The sequence below is a fragment of the Erithacus rubecula genome, assembly GCF_903797595.1.
Source record: "Erithacus rubecula genome assembly, contig: scaffold_603_arrow_ctg1, whole genome shotgun sequence".
NCBI classification, from domain to species: domain Eukaryota; kingdom Metazoa; phylum Chordata; class Aves; order Passeriformes; family Muscicapidae; genus Erithacus; species Erithacus rubecula.
The window spans coordinates 37,394-47,945 of record NW_027635735.1 but is presented as its reverse complement, the minus strand read 5'-3'; the positions used below and the strand labels follow the sequence as shown (position 1 = coordinate 47,945).

General features: G+C 46.1%; 1 long non-coding RNA gene across 2 annotated transcripts; it reads right to left on the bottom strand.

Moving 5' to 3' along the window:
- Positions 1 to 1,990: 1,990 nt before the first annotated feature.
- LOC306816451 lies at positions 1,991 to 8,785 on the bottom strand. 2 transcript variants are annotated; one of them, XR_013777671.1, is made up of 4 exons: positions 8,683 to 8,785; positions 5,189 to 5,430; positions 3,539 to 3,629; positions 1,991 to 2,289 (listed from the first exon to the last, which is right to left on the bottom strand). It is a non-coding gene; the product is annotated as an uncharacterized lncRNA (long non-coding RNA). The 2 variants fall into 2 exon arrangements; XR_013777672.1 differs by having other exon boundaries at positions 5,189 to 5,427; positions 8,683 to 8,775.
- Between the last annotated feature and the right edge of the window lie 1,767 nt (positions 8,786 to 10,552).

Below are 10,552 nucleotides of genomic sequence, written 5' to 3'. Positions count from 1 at the left end.
TGAATGACAAAAACTCCCTCACATGGGAAAAAATCCTTGTAAACACCCTGAGATTAATTGCTACAAGCATTAAAACATTAACAAGTTGAAATTCAGTACCAGGACAGAGAGCAGCTTGTGCCAGGGATGCATCCCAGGCCAGATGCACCTGACTGCTGTGCTGGTGTGTTCTGAAATCCACAGATGTCTTTCAACATCTGGGGAGGTACTAGAGAAGAAATAGCCTGGACTTCTGGGTTCTGCCCAGTGACATTTCCTGGCAAGAGTCCTTGCACAGGCCTCACTCAGCTGCTCCCCTGCAGGACCACCTTGCCCTCAGCCTTCCCACGGAGCATCCCTGGCTGTATCCAATGTGACCCAGGGCCCTGCAGTGCCTGCTCCAAAGGGCACAGCTGCCCCAGAGCCCCAGGGCTGCAGGAGGCCTGGGTGCCCTTGCCAACATCACTGCTCTGACAGCAGCTGGCAGCCATTCCAGTGTTTGATACCACACACACACAGTTCTGCCTCCCCTCCTGCACTGCAAATACAAGGGGGGGATGCAGCACCACTGCTGCAGCTGACCCTGAGCAACTGCACTGCAGGAAGGGAGGGCCAGCCCAGCCTGAACCCACCTCGGTGTTCATTTCAGCTCTTAGCCATGCAGGGCCAGCAAAACCTTCTCAACATCATCCTTTCAAAACTGGGAAGAGCTTCACAGGGCACCCACTGCGAGTGGCAAGGCTCAACTGCTCTTTCACTCACCTCAAGTAGTCTGCTTGGGTGTTTGTGGCAGAGCATGTGGAGACAATGGAAGTTTGTTTTCCTACTCCTGCAGAAAAGCAGAATTTTTGACACTCTTCATCAGGAGATCTTTCAAAAGCCAAAAAATACCCACTGGGTGGTCTTGTAAAAGTCCTTCAGAGCTTTGTTATCACAGTAAATTACTCTGAAAAAAGCTCCAAAAATCAATAATGGGGCACACAGAATTTTCTCTCCAGTGGCCAGTTCTGGGCTGTAGAAAGAAGGCATGGCCACTTTTCTCTACTGCACTACCATGGTGTAAAGCCCAGCTCAGCTTTTCTGTTTTGAATGCATGAGGTGGCATCTCTACAGCCATTCCAGTCATGCAGCAGCAGATGCAGTTTCACAAAAGACAACAGCTTGAGATAGACAGAGGGGGAGAGAGAGTGATGAACATGGAGGTTCTAAAAAGAAATAGAGAAAAAGGCTGGAGTTCTTCTCATGCCATGTTTTATGGCCACTTCCTTGTCCATTCCAGAGGCCCAAAGTTCCCATGAAACAAAGTTTGGATGAAAATTTTCTGCACTCTTGTCAGCAGGAGAGTCACAGTATGTTCAATACAACCTGTAAGAAGAGCTTTGCTGTGAGCATTTCATTTCCAAAAGTGCATTTGCTCTCATGGCTCAGTCAGCACAAAAGCTGCAGCCTAAGCCCCAACTTGAAACACAGTCCAGATTTTTCCTTCACCAGCTGCTCTGAATTTTGTGGCTCCTGAAGAACAATGCTCGCATGTTTTTAGACTCAAGCAAGAATCTTTTTCTTGCTGTAGAGACTGTGTGTAAGGAAAAGACACTTGCATCCCTTCCAGCCCGAGATCTAAGAGCAGCTGTGACCATCTGTACCTGTGGGTACTCAAATCTTGGGCAGTATAAAGGTGGTACCTCCAGAGCCATTTGGGGACCCCCACCACTGACAAGACCAAGGGTGAAGATGGACTGGCTGTACCACAGAGAATCCATGTGGTGGTGATGATTTCATACCTAATGTTTCTCTCTTCTCTACACCCCACCTCTCCTCTCTTATTCCTTTCTATCTCTCTGGGTTGCATTTACTGTTAATAACATCTGTACAATTGAAAAGGATCTCACTTGTTGCCTAATTTGGGTAGGAGCTCTCTGAATAACCAAATCTTTACACCACAGTTCTCCAGGGAGGAGTTAGGAAAAGCAGCATATTAATACCTTCATCGAAATCCAAAGGATGTGACTGCTTCAGCCTTCCCAATTCATTTTTCTCCCTGTTTGAATTGGAGATCTCCATCTGCACCATGGCAGGCTCTGGGACTCTAGAACTCTGGAACTTGTTGTTCTGGTGCACCTCATGGGTGCAGGGGGAAATGGAGCCAACCCTTGGAGACATGTTCTGATTACAAAGGGCTGTGGAAGGCAGCACCCAGGAGGAAGAGAGACCTCCAGCTGCTGGCTGGACGTGACTGGTGAACTGCTGGTGACCAATTCGCCTCTTCTTGCTCAGCACAGGACTGGTGAAGTCAGAAGCCAGAGGCCGTTTCTGCATCAATAACAAAATAATTAATTCATTAATCTATCATCAGGATCAGGATTTGCTCCCATTTGTAAAATAGCAGCATTTCTGAAGTGCCAATGGTTAAAAACAAATTTTCCTTAAATAAAAAGATCATGCATGCTCTATGTCATTCCTACTTTCTCATCAAGACTTCAAGTTTGTAGCTAAAAGGCTTTGGTAGAAAGACACTCCCTTCAGCAGCTCTATCTAAGGCTTCCCCAAAATGGGGAGGTCCAGTTGTTTTTTTCTAGCTCCCAATTCATGCTTGTACACAGCTCTTGCTGTCACACATACACATATGATTTACTAAAGAGTCTGTTTTAGCTGTCTCCCTGTTAAAGACAAGATCAGTGCATCACTGACACAACCCAGGAGTACAGGGTGTTGTGGTTGGTTGTGAATTCTCATCAGGGTGATGAAAAAAGACATCAGTCACATGTCAGGATAATCTTGTGCTTTTAGGTGCAGTTGCCTTCACTCCAGCAGCCACTCCACTCTTTAAACTCAAAAGCTGATGGCTAAAATATTCTTTACTTTATACAAGAGACTTTCACAAGTGGTGACTTATGAGCTCTTCCATTTTCTTCAGTTCACTTCCATCTCTCAGCTCCTCCCAAGGACCTTCTCAAAGGTGCTGGCTCACATGGCACAGCACACGGCCACAAGCTCCTCACTCCCACAGCAAAATCCAGGACTGAGGATTGAGTAGAACAGGACAGCCATGCTGTTCCCAGGCAGGGCAAAGGAGGAGAGAAATTAAGGCAGAGAAGGGAGTGAGGGAATATCACACTTCCCTAGATCCTGTCATTTCACATGGATAGTGTAGATCTGGAGTAAACAATGAGAATGAAAGCAAGAGAGAGGGAAAAGGAAGCCAGAGGGCCCCATCTGCCCCACCCTTTTATGTACAGCAGCCTCTTATGTACAGTAGTCTTTTGTCCCAGTTTTGTCATGCATGCAGAGCCAGCCCTTTGAGCCCTTCTGCAGGGAATGAGTTGAGAGTGGGGACTGAGCTCAAGTCTCCAGGCAGAGCAGAAAGTTGGCTCAGGACAGTGCTGCTGCACCCCTGCAGGATCCTCTCTTCTGATCACAACCTTCCTGCCAAAGCAGTCAGAATGCCTGAGGCACAACATGCTTTGGCCTGGTCCTGCACATGCACATCACAGCTTTTACACCATCAGCAGAGGGCCAAACCTTAATACACAATAGAGAATGTTAAAAATGCACCAAATACCTGAGCAGGTCTTGCTGGAGCATGTGTCTCAGAAGGTCCTGGAGATGGTGCTTGCCTGGTGCTGGTGGGGTTCTGAGATGGAGTTGATTTGCTGTGAGGGTGGTGAAACATTTCATGTTCCAAGGCCTCAATATCAACAGTCATAGTTCTTTTGTTTCAGGTTATACAGACATTCAGTGTCAGGAGCCAAGGAAACAGCATGAAGCTGATTTGAGGGAGCTTTAGGCTGGATATCAGGAAAACATTCTTGCCCCAGAGAGCGCCCAAGCACTGGAACAGGCTCTCGTGGCCCCTGGTCACTGTAGCAGGAGCTCAAGAAGCATTTGGACAACAGTCTTGGGCACAGGGTGTGATTCTTGTGGTGTCCTGTGCAGGGCCAGGGAGTTGGACTGCAGGACCCTGATGGGTTGCTGCTGACTCAGCATATTCTAACAAGTGAGGCTTCATCTCCCAGGGTGTTTGTTCTGAAGAGTCTCTTCTCCTTCCTCTAAAGACTGAACTTACCTAGCAAGTATCACCTTCAACTTCTCCCTATCCATTTCAGTGTAGCCAGGCCAATCAGTCTGAAGGGTCTGAAACAGATGTTCCTTCAGACTGAAGGAATTATCCTTTAGATTCAGGTTGGCTACCTACAGGCAGACATTTCAGAAAACAAACCTTTATTATGGTTGCTAAATGCAAACTACAGAAATCCAGCTGGTTCTGAACAGCTCTTTGTGTTCACCCAACTGGAACTGAACAATATCCTTTGATACAGAGAGGATTTATTCCTCTATCACATGAGTTTTAAGCTGAATCAAAGTATCACTGATTGGAAACAAGTGAGTATTCATATTTCATAAGTGTTCCTTTCAAAACAACATTTAGTGCCACAATGTGTAAGCAGAGCTGGTCAGGCCCAGTGTCCCTCCCTCTTCATGTGGCAGAGCCAGGGTTCATTCCTGCAGAGTCCTTCTATGAGAAAGTCATGCTCTTGTCTTGTTCTATTCCTTTGACAGTAAATGAGGTTCATATCTTTCTCAAGACAAATACAAAATCTACTCAAAAAGGTAAAATGAGGTAGTAAAACCTCAAGACCACTGATATGAAGTGTGCTGGTTTAGACTTCATCACCTGACACTGCTGAGAGTTCCTGCTGAGATGGAGACAGGAAAATCTCCATCAATTTGACTGCTATAACACATTAAATAACTCAACAACACACCACCATCATCTCTCAAAATCTGCCCTTTTTCTTTCTTTGAAAACATAATAAACACTGATATTGCTCTGGTGGTCTCTGTTGATGTCTGTCTCTCATTATAAAAAATGCAAAGTAACAAAAATACCCAGAATCAAGAATTCATGTCTTAAAACCAGAACTAAGATTGTGTTGGAAAGGGAAGCAAGTATGTGAATCCATTTAAGAAGCAACTCTATGCATCCAAAACTGTGTCCATCTGAATTATCCCCCCGGACGTTGCTCATAGCAAAAGAGGAAATATTCTGATGATCTATGAATGTTTGCATAATTCAACAACAGCCATGTTAAACAGGAAATATTTTAAAAGGAAAGTTTCTTATTTAAACAGTGGAGGAACAAGTAAAAATTAAGGATAAAAGAACAACGTGGCGGAAGAAAATTGCTGGAGCCAAACTGCACAATCTCACCTGCTGGAGGATCTTGCCAAGGGTTCCCTTGTCCTTTTGCATGACTCCATCTCTCTGCAAGCGGGCAAGTAACTCTGGCTTCTTGTACGTCCTCAGAGCAAGCAAATGAATCACCCTGTCCCTGTAGGGTCGGCGATAAACAGCAGTGCAAGGACTCTCTTCACTCTCTGCTGGCTTCATGGCTGTTTTCTTCTTCTCAGGTGCACAATGTGAAATGTTTGGTTGGGCTCTTATGATGTCTACTTGTTTTCCAAAGGAAACGAAAACAGAAAAAGAAATGTCATAAGGGGAGTTTGGGAGAAGGCAAGCAAGTTGATTTAAAATTATGATGGAATTCTTTGAGACAGAGCTGAACTTGCATATCCTTGTGGATCACTGTGAGGTCAGAATATTCTCTGATTCTGTAACAAAGCCCAATCCCTGACTGGCACTATGTGGAGCATGTTGCAAGGGCACCCTCTACCCTACCAGCAACCAGACCTGTCTCACCTGAGTTCCTCTGTGCCAGGCCAAAGCAAAATTTGCCAGCCCCAGTTCCACAATTGTCTCACTACTGCCACTCTTCAATACCAATTGCTGAATGTGAAGTATTCCCTTAGGATCTATGCAAACTCTCACCAAGAATCACAGAAATCATCATTCACATATGAAACAGCACATCCCTAATGAGAAATTTGTGGGTTTAATTTTGTCTCTCCAAAAAGACACGACACTGTCACCTTAAAATGCTCTGCACTAAGCTAAGGCAGAGCAAGAGCTGCACTTTCAGTGAGTGACCATCACTGAGCCTCCAATGCAGCCAAGAGTTCAAGGAGAAAGCCATCCTTTCCCAATTGCTGGAATTTATAGGCAAGGGCTTCCCTTGAAATCCAATGCCTGAGTACAACTGAATTGGCCAGAGCTCAGCTGACAAACCAGGTGAGAGTGGTTCCCAAAAAGATCACAAGGTTTGGGCAGCACTCAAGGCTGGGATTTATCTGGTACTAAGGAAGCACATGCTGGAGTGAGCTCCAAGAAGAATTTCAACTGCAAAAGCTGAATTTTGACTCCAACAGGCACCAAAACCCTTTGTGTTTTCCTCAGCTCTAGATGCAATTGTTTGCATAGGTGTGAAATGGAAACAGTTTACCTCAGGTTACTCAGATGTAACAAAATTTGGATTGTGTCCTGAACTCATTATTTAGTCTAGAATGTGCCACCTTGGAGCTCAAACATCGCTACAATGTCTACTGGCATAAGCATACTTTTTAACAAAAACAACCTACTGCCATCCAACTGCTTCATTCTGAAAACAAAATTGGCTGGCAGGGAAGCTAAAAAGGTATTCATCTGAAATTTGCCTGAACTTTTAATGCAATTGAAGTATTCACTTGCAAAGATCGCAAAAGAAATATTCAACAGTCTTCTAGAAATCCCTCAATTTTTTGCTTGTGAGAATGTCACTTGTGACTTGTGCTTGTGAGAGTGTCATTTGCACGAAGTGCTGCCTCAGCACAATTCCACTAATGTTTCTGTTTCAGTCATCAGCAGTGGCAGAGCTTAGGACAGGGACTGGGCATGAAGGGGAACTGGGAGTCACCTGAACTTTGCATCCTTTTATGTCAGCTTCATGAATGAGTTTGCTCTAAGAGCATCCGTGCATTTATAAAAGAATGGGAACAAATCACGTAAGGTGCCAAACACATCAACTTGGATTATTATGCAGCTTTTCATTGCTTGTTTAGCCTACATTTTCTCCTGGTTACTGAATTTAAATAACTTTGCAATTAATTGTTTAATTAATCATAGGCAGTGTGTTCATCTTAACCATTGTAATTTTCTGCCTTACAAAGCAAGTAGCTAGGTGTCTTTTGGCAATCTATTGTCAGAGTTGGATTGTTAGATCCCCAAAGTTTTTCATTTTTCTAAACTAACCCTGATAACATTCGATAAACAAAGCCTGAAGGCTTCAAAATCTGGATACCTTGAATCTAAACTTCAAGCCCTCCAAGAACACATTGGAATGGCCAGAACATAAAGAAGAAACTAATAAAGACATTTCAGCCTCACAGGTCAAAAGAACTTTTGTGGGGAAAAAAACTAAAAACAGACTGAAAAAAAGGGACTAATTTGCATGAGAAGGGAGAAATCAACATCCAATACAAGAGAGAACAATAAGTAGTAAATGAGGAGTGTGTATCATTTAGAACCAATGGACAGGAATTTCTGTTTGCTGAAAATATATCAGTAAGTGTAAATGCTTAGAAAGTGGCATGTATGTGGCTGGAGCTCTCCCCTATGCACCAGAGCTGGCAATAAAATAATGTCTACTTCCAATACTAAAAAAATAACTGCTCCTGGGTTTCATTTATCCTTACATTCTTGGTGACCCTGGTCTAAATATGGAGCAATGAGGAGTGCACTCATTTTGAGCAAGAGCCATTCCCAGAGCATGAATTGAGTGGTGTCAGAGCAGGGGGAATCTCCCCCTTGCACTGGCAGCTCCTCAGTGTCATCCCTGGGAGTCGCTTCCCCCGGGGCTGCCTCAAAGGGGCCGTGGGGCACCAGTGGGGCCCAGCCCTGCCCAGCTGGTCCCGCAGGGTCAGCAGCACCTGGCACCAGCACCATGGCCAAGCCCTGACCCAGAGCCGACCCCAGAGCCCGGCACAGCCCCTCAGCTGCTGGTGCTGCCCCTCTGGGTCCCCCTGAGGGGCATGGCAGCGGCCGTGGGGGCTCTGCGGGATGCAGAGCGGGCTGGGCCCTGCGGAGCACAGTGGATCGTGCCCAGGCCCGCAGCTCCGCCATCCCGCCCTGCCTCGGCTGATCCGCTGCCACACACACACTGATCCTGCAGCAACATCTGCAACATGGGCAATATGTGCTAGGAAAATATGTGTTCTTTGTTGTTTGGCCTTTCTGGCTTTCAAGGCTCATTAACAGAAACAGACATTTTCTCCATGAAACAAGAAGCAGCCAACAAGCTCCAAGCGATGGCCTGGCCTTGGAAAGGCAGGTTACTTGTTGGCTGAATTGCCTTATTCATGTGTGGGGCTTGATAGGCTTCAGTGGCCTCAGACCTAGGGGAGGTTAGCAAGGCTTGGGAAGATGAATGCACCTCGGATGGTGGACACAAAGAATTCGGAATTGCACAAGGACATTTGGCAGAACCCCAAAAATGAATAAAGCCAATGCAGCAACTGTGTTGAATCAGCTCTATTAGGTAAAAGGTTGTTCCAGCAGGAGCAGACCATGGCCACCCACTCAAGAAATGTCTCACTATAAAAGAAGAAAGAGACTGAGTATGCAGAGTAATTACCATGAGAAGTGAGAAGATCTGTACCCAACAGCAGACAGAATACTAATTATGAAGAGAACTCGGTAACCTTCAGTCAATTAACATGAATAGCTTTGCTGGTTAAAATGAATAAATACTAAAATGTTCAGGTACTTGTGGTGCTGGCTTTGTGAATTTATCCCTGAGCTCCCCCTTTCTGCACAGAACTGTAAATATTTACCTCCACTCAGGTGTGGATCAGCCTCTTGAGCAGCAGGTGTGAGTTCCAACCAGTGTGGAGCAGCACTCGCTAAAGGCTCTGACACCTCCGCTCTCGCTGCAGCTGCGGAAGGGTCTGACCCGTCCTGCCGTGTGCTGGTGACAATGGCCACGTGTCCTTGGAAACGGGGAGTTCCATGTTCCAGGCTGGGTGGGATGTCACTGAGGAGCCACATGGGACACACCCGGGACAGATGGAATTCCCAATGGGCACACCTGGGCATGCCCTGCCCTGTCCCATGACTGACTCAGCTCATTTCCAATGCAGGAAGGGGCACTCCGGCAACCCCAGTTGCTGGAGCTGTGCAAACCAGGGCTGATTAGGTGTTTCTGCACAAAAGTGCTGTACTTGGCTGCCTCCAAGGGGAAGGTGCAGCTTAACACCTCTCACTAGGGCAGCAAGGTGCAGCCCTCCCAGCACTGGTCGATCCTGTGAATTTATGCAAAGCAGCCCAAGCTTCCCTACAGCAAACACAAAATAGCCTGGGAAGTTCTCCTGAGTCACAAAGCAGGAGAAATTCCCCAGGTGGATCGATCCTGCTGTTGGCTGGTCAGTCTGTGACATCTTGTTATTGAGAAACATTAAAACATAAAAGAACACACTTTTGAGTCAATATTAATAGAGGAGGTAATATAAATTCTGGCCTCTAACTGGAAAACTCCAGGGGCAGATATGGAAAGATGACAACCCCACATAGGGTGAAAGTGCTTTTATAAGTCTGGAAAATTAGCATGATTGACAAGAATTCCCAAGGAGAAGCACAATAATGAGGAAATTTCCTCCATTTCTTTCCACCTCTTCTGGAGCCCCTCTTGCTGCTAGCTGTACTAGCTGTACAGGCTATACCTACTTTATGAGAAAGTACCTTGAGAACATGTTTTAACCCTGGTTCACAGAGGAGCTAACATAGGATAGGAGCCTTTGGGATGTGTTTTGTCCTTCTGCCTATCAGGAGAGGAAAAGTACTGAAGTTACCCTGGAACTATGTAACCATACAACAGTAGTGTACAAATCTATGAATACATATGAAGGGAAAAAATAGCAAAAACTATTTGGGCATCAGAAGGAGATACTTCCCCATTCCTAATCATACCAAAACCACTATTAATGGAACTTTCCATTTGAAAAAAAAATGCTCAAAGGCAACGTAGCATTTATTCACAGGATTACAAGGAAGGGAACCTCCCAATGGAGTTGAGGTTTGATACAGTTTTTATTCTGAGACCCACTCAGAACTTGAACTAGAGTGTCATCCTGCAATGATCATCACCACCTCTTGAACTGCCTCCATGGATTCACTGCAGGGATCAGAGATGCCAGTCTGGAGAGAGGCTCAGCTGGCTTCAAATATGGATGCTGCCCAAAGGGAAAATAACAACAACAAAGGAACAATTACTTTGAAAACTCAGTACTCACAGGATCAAGAGGGATTCTTTGGGTTCCAGAAACAGGCAGATAAAGGACTGACAGGACCATCTGCACCTCTGCCTTCATGACCTTGCTATCACAGGCCAATACAGCCCACAGTCCCACTAGTCCATTCAAGGTGCCTTCAGCAGCAGCAGCAGCAGCAGGAGTGGCACAGCTCCAAAAGCATCAGGCAGCAGTTCCCATTCCCTGTGTGTGCATGGCAGCAGGGCCAGCACTGCCGGGGCCAGGGCGAGTGGAGAGCAGGGGCAGCACCGACCCCGACGAGCCACTGCTCTGACACTGCCAGCGGGACCCACTGGGACCAGGGGCGGGAGGTGCCCCCGAGCACTGAGATGGTTTTGGCAGCGCAGCAAGGCAGCTCAGTGCCTGCCTGAGCCTTGAGTGGGCAGCAGCCAGCTCT